Source organism: Empidonax traillii, unplaced genomic scaffold, assembly GCF_003031625.1.
Source record: "Empidonax traillii isolate 1590-97213 ecotype Southwest subspecies unplaced genomic scaffold, ASM303162v1 scaffold854:size264813, whole genome shotgun sequence".
Lineage (NCBI taxonomy): Eukaryota > Metazoa > Chordata > Aves > Passeriformes > Tyrannidae > Empidonax > Empidonax traillii.
The window spans coordinates 45,890-59,634 of record NW_020956047.1 but is presented as its reverse complement, the minus strand read 5'-3'; the positions used below and the strand labels follow the sequence as shown (position 1 = coordinate 59,634).

Sequence of the window (13,745 nt, the reverse complement as noted above, 5' to 3'; positions counted from 1 at the left end):
ATGAAGTGAGGGTGCTTGTTCATTGTGAAGATAACAATACAGCCAATGAATTGCATATGCCCCAGTAAACTCTAAACGCACGAGCCTAACATGGAATATAAATCTAAATGTCTTGCACATGCTATGCAAATTCAAGAGTCTTCAATAGGGCCCTGTTTCACCAAGGAGCTGATTCCAGAAAAGTTTGAAAAAGCAGTGGAATAACTTTAACATTATTAAGCCACATAAAGACTCCTGAATATCGTACAAAATCACTCATGTTGATATTGGCTCCCCCCCGGAAAGAAAAAGAGATCAAAGTTTTTTTTTCCCCTGAAAATATTAGCCTTGAGTTTGTTTTCAGATCTTTAATGTAAAATTGCATTTGCTTTCTGTGTTTTCGAGACTGAGGCATTATTGTTACTCCAGTTCAGTGGGCTTTTTATAATCACTTCATATACTCACATTAATTTAGCTCTTTCTTCTCAATGGCAAGGAGAGGATTTTCCCTACAAAAAGGGAGGGACTTCTCAAAGATGGAAATGCCTTGAAGAGCTGCACCTTTATTTGTTGATTTGTTTATAAGGTTAGAGCTCCATAAAGTATTGAGAAGTGATTTAATTGGTAAGTTGACACTGGCTTGAAGTGAATTGCTGCATCCCAATGCTTTGTTCATTCTCTCTTCTAGCACATTGTGTTTTTAGTGCATTGTAATATTGCTCAAACGAGATGAAAATGCTCATTTCAACAAGAGCAGGACTAAGGCTGTTTTGGTTTTTTTTTTTTTTTAAAGAATATCGTCTTTTGTTGTAACAATCTCAAAATGGTGCCCGTGTATTCCTGTCAAAACACAAGAGAATTATACTGCATCTTGATGGGATATATTGGTTTAGTATCTGCAGAGGAAAGTCCAGAGTGACCTTGTGTAATGCACCTTGAGTTTCTGCTTTAGATCTTTGTTCGACAGGGACCAGCCCAGCTCTGGGGTTTGGTGAGGACCAGCCCTGAGAGGTGCAGGGGCTGACTAAAAGCCCAGCAGTCAGTGCACTGGCTCAGTCTCAACCTTTGGCTGCTTTTTCCTGCCTGGAAGAGCCAAAACATCCCATGTGGAGGGAATGGTGAGAGCTACAAGTGACTCCTCTCTCTCCTTCAAAATTAGGACCCTCTCCTGCAGTCCTGGTGTTAGAGGGGAGGTCTTGCCTGAGTGAGGAATGTGGGACAAAATGAGTTCCTTACACTGGGACATTAATTGCTGTTGAGAATATTTACGAACGGGCTTCTTTAATGTAGTGATTTGTTGGTCCTAAGAAACTGCTTTATCTCATCAAGCCCACAGCACAGGAAATCTAATGTGAAGGTTTGGTCCCAGCAAAGTGTGCTTGGCTTGAAGAAAAGAATCACACTTTGGAAAGGAAAAAAAAAAAAAAAAAAAAAGGAAGGAATAATGGAATGTTAAATTAGTAATGGCTTTTGCAGCTTGTTTGCAGTTTGATCTTTCTATGCTGTAAAAATTATTTCAGTATTTAATTTCTGGGGCTTAATTTGTGCCTTTGCTCGGGTTATTTTTTAAAGAATTTCTTCTGCCTGGAAGAGTTTGTTTCCTACAACAGAAGAACAATATTACAATAGATGGTTTGCATTTGGCTGCCAGAAGCCCCAGCTGTTGGTGGGAGGATATTCTGAGCAAGTGTGTAAATAATTGAAACTCCACAAAAACACCTCTCCCAAGCCTCCAGTCCAGGAGAGCCGTTCTGTTCGTGCTATCTTCGCTTTTATGGGTCTGTTCACACAGTCCAGAGTCAGAGAAATGCTCCTCTGCTCGGCTGGGTCGGGGTCATGCAGCTCTGGCTGTGCTGCTGGTTTACAGCTCCTGTAAACCTTCTTAAACTAAAGCCTCTTGGTATTGCAGTGGATATGGACATGGGAACTTGGAGCTCAGTGTGTGGTTTGACATTCACTTTGGTACCCTGTTTGGGGGGTAACAAACCTTATTGGAGACCCACAGGGGTGTAGAGGAAGAGGAATTGAGATGCTGAGATGGTGCTGCTGCCTCCATGCATTTGTCTCCTGTTTCAGACATCCCTGGATCGCATCCCTAGGTTACATTCCTGGACTTACAAAGGGGAAGCTGATGTGCGGAGAAATGATTTGCACAGGGTCAGGAATGGTGGAGGTGAAGACTGAGTCCAAGTCCCTTGAAACCACGCCAGTACCTCAACCACAAGGCCACCATTCCTTCAGAGCATATTTTCCTTTGACTCCAGCGGCTTTTGCAGCTGCCTGGCTTTGTAGAGAAGATCCAAAGCTCCCTGAAGTCGGTGGGAGTCCACTCACTGATTTCCAGCAGGCTTTGGATCAGTCCCATTAAGTGCATTTTTCCTGTACACTAGAAAGAACAGTTCTGTCTCTTCACGTCCCTTTACCTGTCCCAGCCGTGTGTTAGGGAAGCTGGACAGTTGGAGATTAGAGCTGTTTATTTTACCTTGTAAGGACTCCTGGCAACTGCTTGAAAACACTGATAGAGACCAAGGTTATTGCTCCCATCTCCCCACTGGAAATTTCTGCTCCCTCAGAGCACAGCTACACAAACAGCTGATTTGGCATTTAGCACGAGGGAAGGAACGGAAACGCCTGGCAGGGTGGTGGGAATGAGTTATTGGAGGTGATGGAGGAAGGGCCAGAACCTTGGAGCAGAGCTCCTGGCGGTGGGAGAAGCTGTGCTGGATGCTGAATCTGCTGCTTGTGTGGCTGCAGCCTCGTTGAAGAGATGGGAACTATCAAATGGGGATGGGAAGGAATCTCCTGAACTGCTAATAAAATGTTATAATCGGCGTGATTGCTGATCACCCAGTTAACCAACAGCTGTGTGGGGAGGTTTCCCTTAGTTCCCCAGGGTCAGGACTATCCTCTGCCATCTCCCCAGACTGTGAAACTGGTGGGTGGTTTTACGCTCCCACATTTCCCATTTTTCTAGAACAGATATGTCTCTGTTAATGAAGAAGTTGATCCCGTTCTTTGTGGTATCAGTGCCTTCTGTGGCTGTGGTTCCCTGAGGTTGTCTCTGTGAGGGAGAGAGAAGGCTGAGCAGAGCTGAACACAAACCTCATGTGCACCAAAACCTACCAAAATTTTAGCTGTATTTCTGTTGACTGTTTGGCTTTTGATCTTACCCAAGGACCCTTGAAACAGTCTTTGAGACGAGGCTGTCCACTGCAACTGCAGAACAGTCATTAGCTTTATTTAAAATTATATACACAGGCTAAACCAAAAATGTGCTCCTGACATTTTCTGCTGAGGACCCAGAGTCTGGATTCATCCCAGTTTGCATTAGATTCTTAGTTAATTGTTTAAATTGGAGACCTAATTGTTCTGTGGGCCTGGGAGCCCTTGGTAATCAGTGAAGAAAAAATAAGTTATTTGCAGAAAGCAATTCAGAAATTTAGATGGGATGTAAGTACCTACAGTCTGGTAGTTGTTTCTACTGAGTGTAAGGGGAATTCAGGGTAGGTGAACTCACTAATTTAAGCATTTCAGTAGAGTGCCTGAAGTTAGATGAGATGGATTTGCGTGCTGGTGACTGGTGGTTTCTCATGGACCTCACCAAACTTTCATGGAGCTGCTTAAATACAGATATGTTGTTTAATAAGGAAAAAGGAAACCTGTGGGAAAACAAAGAATATCAATAATCACACATACTTACATCTGGCAATAAAGTTTTTTTGGGGAAAAAAAAATCAGTACAGCAGCTTGTTGCCTTTGAAACTTAATGCCATTAAAATGTTCAACATGAAGTTTCTATTTTTAAAATAGCAGTTGAAAGAAATGCACGAGATTAATAAGAAGCTAAATTGAAACCATGTTGGTTCGTAGGTAACACAGACAAACACCGAGTTAATGGGGAGGGCTGTGCGTGTGCTCCAGTTTGGACACTGCTTGTTTGGTTTTTATTTTGTCTTTCTTAGAAAGCAGAAGGGGGTAGAAACACCAGCCTGTTAAATCTTTTATTTCCTTTTCCAGGCTGTTGTTCAGTTGGGTTTATTAAGCTTTTTGAAGCTGCAGTTCAGCTGACAAGTTAAGACACTGTCTACCACCCCAATACACGGGGAGTCTGTAATATAAACTGTTTTACATCAGAAGTGGACGACAGGTCTGTCTGTGGAGAGCCTTAAAGACAAACAAGGAGATGTGAAGCAGTCATTTAGGAAGTGATGAAAAGGAGATTTGAGGACTGAGCTGTTTACCTGGAAAGCAGAAGCCCTCTGACACAAGTGTCCAGGAAAGCTGTAGGTCTCCCCCTCTATTTGTTGGGCTGGATGAACTCAAGTTCTTGATATGAGATTAAAAAAGAAGTTTGAGCAGGGAAGTAGAGTGTTGTTAGGTTGGAACATGGAGAAGAGCTTTGGTTTCACTGGCACTGTGACCATTTACAAGATGTCAAAATCAGGCCCACTGAACTGCAGTGGATTTTGGATGATCCATGCCAGCAGCAGAATTATCCCATATGGCTTTTATTTTCTCTCAGATTATTATTATTATTATTTTTTAAAATCTCAAGGCTGTGTGGCAATAGTAGAAGAATAAGCACTGGAGGACCTTGTCAGTAGCCCGAAGGAGAATATGCAGATAGTTGTTTGGTTCATGGATTGTTGGCAGAAGCAGTGGATGTTACCAGCAGACACTGCGTGGATCTGCATAGGGAATAACCTGCTATAAATAAACGGCACAGAACATCCAGCCTATATTTACATAAGGGAGATGTCTGTAAAATATGAAAGTAATCAGTGTGGAAAAGAACTAGGAACTTGTTGGAAGTGAAGGACAAGACAAAGCCGGGGCAGTTTCTGTCCCAAGGCGCTCTCAGTCAGCTCCAGTGATGGCCTCAGTCTCCTTCCATGCCAATATGACTCCCAGACGTGCTTCCCAAAACCAGGTGTCTGGCCATTCCTCTGGGGATGTTTGATTTTCAGCTGAACTCTGCAATCTCATAACAAGCTTTGGGTCTGTTTTGTGGTCGTGGTTTGTGTTTTATGAATACTTATTTCTTAGCTGATGGAGATTAGGATAGAGTCAGTGACAAGAACCTTGGGAAGGCCATGGATGTAGGGGAGAGATCTGCTGATGTTTAACAATAACACATGAAAATCTTTCCAGCTTTATTGTTATGATTGCTCTGCTTTTATATATGAACAATTTACACAGGTTGCAAAGCTTCAATAACTTAAGCTCTGCAAAACATCCACATCAATAACCAAAACACAGATACACACTACCCAATGGTAGCATTGCTAATAAATATTTTTTTTCCTGGCCAAAGTCGTTCAGTATTAAAGAAAAACAAAGAAAAACCTCACAGTTTTGAATGTCAGAGGAAGAAACCCCATTTTTTTTCTCAAGGAACAGATGCCCCATTTTCACAGATGCTGACCTGTTTGCTCAAGCACTTTGAGGTCTTAGAGTGATTGTTTAGATGTTGTTGGTAGGATTGGTTGGGAACTGGAACTTTACTGAAATAAAACTAGAAGTTTCAAAATGAGTTTGCACACCCCATCAGGGAATCAGGCACTCACTGAGGTCGGAGTGAGTTGGGCACTTGCTGTGAAGGGAATATTCTGAGAAGTTTTACTTTGGAAGCGTCAAAACATTTTGTTTCTGAAATTTGAAAATATGACGTTGGATAGCGGTGATTTTCTATTATCATATGGTACAGTATAGCAGTGTAATACTCACTAGGGTATAGCAGTATGCACACATGGTATATATTAACATTTGTTTTCGTGTAATGTATGTATAAGTTGAAACAATGAAATACAGTGATACGGTGAGAATAAAACATATGAGTCAAGATTAACTTGGGAAGTTAAAACATTCAGCTGCAAAACAATTTAGTTTCATAAAAAAAAAAAAAAAGGTCTGTATTATGTAAAACTACTACATCAAACTACTGCTAGCTTTCAACCAAGTTTCATTATTATAAGTGAAACCAGCGAAGCCCAACAATTTCCATTGTGGCAGCCTCTGATGTTGTTAAACCTTTATTATGCGTGCTGAAATCATCCACGCTGAGGGCGGCTGCAGGCTGGATTCCCTTGGAAATGACTGGCAGAAACGTTTCAGCAGTTTCTGAGGCTGAGCATGGGGAAGAATACATTATCTTACTTACATTAAAATATGGGTGCTATTTCAGAGAAAAGCATTAAAAAGGACACTGAGATGGGAAGTTTTGCCTCCCACGTGTCTGCCCTGGTTTGGCCAAGGTGTGAACTTGTGTCGTGTTCACACGTTCTCTGTGTGGCTCAGCAGCTCTGTCAGCTCAAGGAGGGTTTGGTGGAACCAGAGGCTGGTGCCTGTTTTTTTATTTCACTTTTACTGTTCAGATTCGTAGGTGAGATTTGGAAGGAACAGTAGCTTCAGGTACCCTGTGTTCTTGATTGATCTCATTAGTTAATTATTCCCTTTTACTAAGGGGAAAGCCAGCTGATCTGCAGAAAAGTGAGTTTGGTATGTGGAACATGTGCTGCTCTTCTGCCTTCAACCTCAGGTCCACGTTTTAGGCAGGCTCAGTGAGGCAACGCTCCCCTCCATGCCAAAGCAGAGCCCTCGGGTGCCAGAGATCTAATCAGGTGGTGACACCGGGGACTGGCAGAGATGTTTGTGAACATGGAAAAAGTAGTTCTCCTGGCTCTCCCAGCCAAGTGGCTGGCCAGGAGCGAGGTTTCAGTTATAAGCAGGGCTAAAGTACGTTTGCGTTAATGACAGATCTGTCAGGAGGAGCGCAGATACTCCAAGAATACATGCGATGGAATTATGTGCATGTTGCTAATCCATTTGACATAGCTGCTTGCTTGAGTTCAGTTAATTGAGATGGATAATCCCTGTTGGCTGGGATGGGGCATCACTGAACCCAAACTTCTGCTAGAAATGTAAGATTGTTGTGTGTCCTGGGCTGCTGGGTGTCAGGAGTCACCTCAGAGCGCTCAGCAGAGGTCTGTGAGGAAAGTGTGCACAACAAGCTGCAGATTGTCACTGCTAATGTGGGATGGGTTCAGCCACCGCTGTCAGCTCGGCTCCTGAGCAAACCTTTAGGACCCATTCGTGGCTGATTTCTTGTTATTTTGGAACTGCAGCACTGCTGTTCCCTGTCTGGCTGTGGGTACCTGGGCTTAGGTCTCCCTGTGAGGAGAGGAGAAGGCTGCCCTAGGCTGTGAGGAGAGGAGGGGGCTCCCTGAGGGCTCTGAGGAGAAGAAGGGACTCTCTGAGGGCTCTGAGGGGAGGCTGGGGCTGCCCTGAGGGCTGAGAGGAGCAGAGGGGGCTCCCTGAGGGCCACGAGGAGAAGAAGGGGTTCCCTGAGAGCTGTGAGGAGAAGAGGGGGCTCTCTGAGGGCTGTGAGGAGACTAGGGGGATCCCTGAAGCTCTGAGGAGAGGGGACTCCCTAAGGGCTTTGTGGGGAGGCTGGGGCTGCCCTGAGGGCTGAGAGGAGAAGACGGGGGATCCCTGAAGTGTGAGGAGAAGAGGGGGCTCCCTGAGTGCTGTGAGGAGAGGAGGGGGCACCCTGAGGGCTGTGAGGAGAAGAAGGGGGATCTCTGAGTGCCGATATGAGAGGTTGGAGCTCCCTGAGGGCTGTGAAGAGAAGAAGAGGAGGCTCCCTGAGGGCTGTGAGGTGAGGAGGGGGCTGCCCGGGGCTGTGAGGAGAAGAGGGGGATCCCTGAAGTTGTGAGGAGAAGAGGGTGCTCCCTGAGGGCTGTGAGAAGAGGGGGCTCCCTGAAGGCTATGAGGAGAAAAGGGGACTCCCTGAGTGCCGTGATGAGAGGTTGGAGCTCCCTTAGGGCTGTGAAGAGAAGAAGAGGAGGCTCCCTGAGGGCTGTGAGGTGAGGGGAGGGGGGCTGCCCGGGGCTGCGAGGTAGGAGGGGGTTCCCTGAGGGCTGTGAGGGGAAGAAGGGGATCCCTGAGGGCTGTGAGGTGAGGAGGGGGTTCGCTGAGGGCTGTCAGGAGAGGAGGGGGCTCCCTGAGGGCTGTGAGGAGAGGTGGGGGCTGCCTGGGGCTGTGAGGGGAGGCTGGGGCTGCCCCTGCCGTGCATGAGTGGTTCCAGAAGGTTCCAACCGGCTGCAGCGGCCCCACCACAGGGCTCACCCGCGTGCAGCATATGCACAGAGCTAACAGTATCTGGAATCCTTTTAATGAATTCCTGCAATTATTTTTTTTTAAGTTATTGAAATCTCCTTTTTCAAAATGGTAATAATAACTTTGTTTTGTTCTATTTTTATTTGCCATTTTTACCGTAACAGGCCTTAATAGGAAAATACCTGCTTGTGAATTAATTTTCTTGAAACCCACTTTGTTCCACCCAGAGTGTCTTGTGGGAATATCAGAGCCATTGAAGCACAAGCTCCTGTCTATAATAGCTGAAGGAAGGATGAGTTCAGCTCTCATTTGTTTGCAGTCTGGTTCCAGGTTTGCCCACATCACGGCTTTCTTCTTTGGGCTCCTGTATTGTCCCAGTGGATCTTTCACTCCTGCCTGGGCTCTCCATGTGGTGTGGAATGTAACCTGGTGTCCAGGGCAGGCTGCTAATTACAGCTTTAATTTTATTGTGTTTAGGAGGAGACAGATAGCCAAGCTTTCCTTACCTGTGAGTATGGATCTGAAGAAAGGCACGATAGCAGATAAGATGTGCTGACAGACGGGACGGCCCCAATGGCAAATTGCCCATCAGGTGAGTAAAACCTACGACTGATGAGCCCCATGAAAGGATGATTGTTACTATAACCATACATGGAGATAAATAAAGCTATGGATCTACATATACATTACACACGCACACACACACATATGCATTTGTTTCTATGTGGTGTTAACAGCATCCATTCCAAAAGGAGCTTAGAAAAGAGAAGAAAAGGTTTGTTTTATATTATTTCTGTGTATACATTTTCTTACCTAATACATGCATTAATTCCTTTGGGGGCTTCTTAAAGAAGTAACTAATGTATAAGCAGCGCAACTTAAAAGAAACCAAATGGAGTCTAAATAGTTTCTTACAATTCCTAAGTTTTGTGATGAGTAAAAACTTAGTAACTTGTGATACGTAAAAATTTGTGGCACAGAAATGACCTATTATTTTACAATAAAGGAGCTATTATTTTACAGTAAGAAAATAAAAGCAAGGGTCTGTTCTTGGCTGTAAATACTGCAAAAAATCATTTTAATTTTGCAAATGGTAAGCTGTGGTTTTGTCAGTTGCAAATTGTTGCGGCTCCATAGCTTTGAAAGGGAAGCAGCTGATTTATATCAGTTGGAGATCTGTCTTTTTGTTCTTGATGTTTTATTCAGAATTCCTGGATCACAGTACATTGGAAATCGCTGTGGTAGACTTACCATAAATATTCAAGTTCTGTGGTACATTACTCCTTGAATAATCCCATTAATTTCAGAGGCTTAGAAGTACTCAAGAGAACAGATTCCCCTGGAAAGGTGAAAAGCTGATCAGTCCTGAATTATGGTTACGGGGTGTGTTACCACAGCCTGCTTTCCAGCGTGGTGAGGAACTGAATCACCGTAGCATCGGCTCTGTTCCTTGAACCAGCTGTGTTGGGCTCAATACAGCACCTCTTGGAATCCAGAGGAGCCTTTCCACTGACTTCATCAGGCATTGGGTGTTCAGGGATCTCGCACGAGATCAAATGGCAGCTATTAATGTAGCCTGGCCTTCTTCCAGCTTTAGTCACTGTCTGTGGTGCTCATGCAATCTGTTTACTACATAATTTTTGCTCCTTTCATGAAAACAGAGAACGCCTCAGAGCCAGGCTATGCCACTTGGTATTTTTGTTTGTTTATTGTCACTTACCTTTGCATTCAAAGGAGCTAAATTCAACAGCCTTCTAGTTACTGACCCTTTCTTTATGTGTCTGTGTACACAAAGGCTGCTATTACATTTATATAAGTGACTAAAAGAATTACAAAGCTCAAATCCATGTTTATGCTCTCTAAAAATGCTCATTTTTAAAAATTGGGACAGATGTTTGGTGGTTTTTGAAGAACAAAATGCAAAACCTGGGACAGTTTTGGTGCTGATGATGTTTCAGAAATGGAGCTGGTTGAAATATTTCCAATTTTAAGATGCTGTCAGCCTTTTTTAATATAAATTTTGGGCAAAGAAAAAAATAATAAAGGAAATACCTGCAAAAAAATTTCAGTTAAGTAGTTTGCACATTTCTGGACTCCGCTGGGAGCTGAAGAGGAGGAGTACAAGGAGCCCACCAAGTGTCACAGGCAGGTGAGTTTGGTATTGTAGATGGCTCTGTGTGTTTTCTGCACTACAGATTGAGGAAGGCAAGAGGACCACTGTCCAAAGGTTGGTAGCTCTCATCACACCAGGGGTTTTCTCCCATTTCTATCCATTCCCACCAGCAGTTTGTCCTTCTTGCTGTGTTTTTTTCCTCTGGATATTTGAACATGGAACAGGTGTTTCCCAGGAAGGCTGAGTGCTTACAGCTCTAATCGCTGTCTCTGGCAAATGGATCCTTTGTGCTGTCTGGAGGATTAATAGAGGGTTAGGTGCTTAAAAAAATAAACAGTGACTGCAAACAGTGGGAAGGAGTAAAGCCTCGTGCGCTGAGAAGCGAGATGATGTCATTTATTTAGCAGAGGTGATACAGTAGCCAGAGATGCCACGAGAGGAGCGGCTCCTTTGAAGGAAACAGGGAAGCACCCCGTGGAGAACTGGTGCCCCCCCAGGTGTGAGGCAACCACAGCTTAGCTGTTGTGGCCAGTGGAAAAATGTTGGGATTGAAGCCTTGGAGCTCAGGTGCAGTGCAAGGGAATAGGGGCTCGTTGTTAAGGCAAGGATCAGCGCTCCTTTTTGTTCCTTCCCCTGCCCCCTCCTCCTCTGGCACTACAATAATAATATCTTGTCACTCCTAAGACTCGCTGGCATAGATCACATCCACTGATGGATGTTCAGTCAGGGGACGCACTAAAATGGTTTGTTTCTGATGATGTATGACTTTGTAGGCTCCTCTAATGGGAATGTAAATAAATGAACCCTTCAGCAGTGATTTCTTTCACTGCAGTCCAGTTTAACCTCTGAGTGCCTCCCTGCCAGGAGCCACTCCAAATGCTTTACTATCTTACATTGCTATAGCTTTTGCCTTTTTCTGGAGTTCCATTTGCTGTTCAACTGCACATACTACATGTGGATGCAAGTAATTTTTTATAATGAGTATTCAGTAAAACAAGGCTGAGAAATTAGGATGGGCAGTCAAGAAAGGTAAAGGCCTAATGTCCACTGATACAGTTAAAAAGATTTCTCGTGATCTCCCTGGGAACTGTAGAGGTGATGACAAGCCCTTGAGATTCATTTCTTTTAAGCTGAGTGCAAAACCTGGTTCGTGTGAGGTTGTGAATCCTATAACTGGAACATTTTTTCTGTGGTCAGTTCCACAGGTACATAAATACTACTGTGGTGCTTGTCCTCGAGACACTGGGACTCACAAACATCTTCAGGAAATACACGGAATGAGTATATTACAGTGATAAACAAAAAGTGCCTTTGCAGAGAAGGTAGATAGGCCATAATGTATTTATTCTCATGAGATTTTTTTCACCATAAGTGTATTGGAAGGAGAGTTTTGAAAGGGGAGTTCACATAGTTTTCACAGCTTTGTGAAGTGCTCATGCTTGAACAGTTTGCCTACACCAGTGGAAGTGCCATCTTCCATAACCCTCTATTTAAAGAACCATTTAATGACCACTGGCCAAATCCCATTTCTCTAAGTCCCCACTTACAGAGGCTTCCCCGGAGAAGCTCGCACACCAGCAGCAAAGAGCTTCTGGTGAAGGTGGACATGGAAGGTAAACTGGCCTAGTGCTGTCAGTGGCACTTCAGTTGTCATTTGGAAAAATTGCAAAACTGGTTGCGGTTTTCCCTCCATTTCCCTAATCAGACAGATCAATCATGGAATAGGAACTGCTTACACAGAGAGGGAATGCCACATGGCTACAGAAATGCTCACCAAGCACAGAGCACTGTCTGATGTGATCTGTGTAACCTCCTGACAAGTTGGTGTGTTGGGACAACATTCTGTCATGTCACGCATCTGCAGCAAAGACAATTAAAACCAGCCTTCTCCCCCTTCAGCCTCTGCTATCTAGGAGATGCAAATGCCTGATTTTGCCAGGAGACCCAGCTATTGACAGAGATCACCCCTTCCTGAAATGCTTTGGCTAATTCTTGTCTATTCCATCTGCAGTTTTCAATGCAAATGTACTCCCTGGGGGAGAAAATCCTCTTTATAAAATATGCTATTTATTTTTCAGTCTATGTGCTTGCTGACCCTGCTAGTAAAGTGCTGTTTAAAAGCTGCATTCTAGAATGGGGAACATTGTCCCTCCATCCCTTCTCTTATATGTTGTGGTGAAAATGTAACAACTTGATTGAATGGTTGGCTGTGAGGACACTGGAACAGAGCATCCAGTATCTCCATCACTCCTTCATTATTTATGGTTGCAGCACCAGATGTGAGTAAGGAGAAGGAGGGGGTGCAAAAGAGAGCTTGGAATGACTGTGATGAATAGTTGAAAGTGAACAGAGGGGCTTTTAAAACTCCTTTAAAGAAAGCCTAATGCTCTGCTTCCCTAAGCAGCAGGCTACTGATGATGGAAAAGTCACAGACATACCTGCAGAGATTTGGGAAGCTCTTGTTTCAGTAGGTCTTTATGGCAGCTAAAAGAAAAAAAATTCCTGTGCTCCTGCCAACTAGGTTGGAGTGTCCAGCTTGCTTTTCTTCTTTCCATTTTGCTCCGTGAGGACAGCATGCAATGACTTGGGCAGTGCTGAAATCCAAACTGTGTCTGTCCTTGATCACCCCCACCAAGACCAGGCCCTACTTGTGTTCGGTGCTTTTCCATACAGTATCAGGATGGAAATATTGTGATTGATGTCATACAGAGAGAAGAATTTTGCTGGGAAAATAGTTATTTGTCGTCAAGACTGTTAGCAGTGAGAATAAATTCGAATTTCATGTGGTCATAACCTTCCTTCCATCCAGGTGAGAAATAGAGAGGACTTAAGCAGTGCCACCTCGAGGACTGCGTTTCTGATTCCGATGGTGGCATCAAGTGCCAGGCTCTGAAATCTCTGAATCTTCTTTGCCTTATTAAAACCAAGTGGTGATATTTGCTTTGACAGGCATGATCTGTACTTCCCTAATGACATCCTTGATATCCAACAGTGTAAATCAGGGATGAAGCACTTTCCGTCCTCTTCCTAGATCACCCTGTTTTACAACAAACTCTCTAGAATATTCTGCATTCATGCTAAAAAGTAGAAAAATGCTCTCAAAGAGCTTTAGCTCTTGAGTTAGCAGAGTTTTTGTGTGGGTGAGCTGATTGCCAGAGCAGGGCCACACCTCTTCACACGGGTTTAGGAAGTGGTAAAGCAAATAAGCGCAGCGGTGCCGAAATCAGAGCGATGGCGGATGGAGCCCCGATGGGGGGAACAGCCAAACAGCCTGAATGGAATGTCAGTAAGCATGGAAGTTAAAAATACACGTCTCAAACCTTGAGGACACCCTGGGGACTAAGGAGCTATATTGATACTAGACTTCAAAAGTTCCAAATAAACAGCAGGATTTTCTCAATGCACAGAAGTGCATACTTGTGATGTCAGAGCAATGTTATTTCTGCACTGCAGATCTCAAGGCAGATGCCTTAAAAGCCTGTCCAGAGAAGTTGCTCCTTATTTAATTTACATTTATCATTGCCCTTATTTTATG

At 44.1% G+C, this 13,745-nt stretch overlaps 1 long non-coding RNA gene across 1 annotated transcript in view; it reads left to right on the top strand.

Moving 5' to 3' along the window:
- The window catches only part of LOC114067054, a 49,303-nt gene extending 40,618 nt beyond the window's left edge, over positions 1 to 8,685 (top strand). Inside the window, exon 3 of the long non-coding RNA XR_003573306.1 lies at positions 8,575 to 8,685. This is a non-coding gene — a long non-coding RNA (uncharacterized LOC114067054). The remainder of the gene's footprint in view (positions 1 to 8,574) is intronic.
- The last annotated feature ends 5,060 nt before the right edge of the window (positions 8,686 to 13,745 follow it).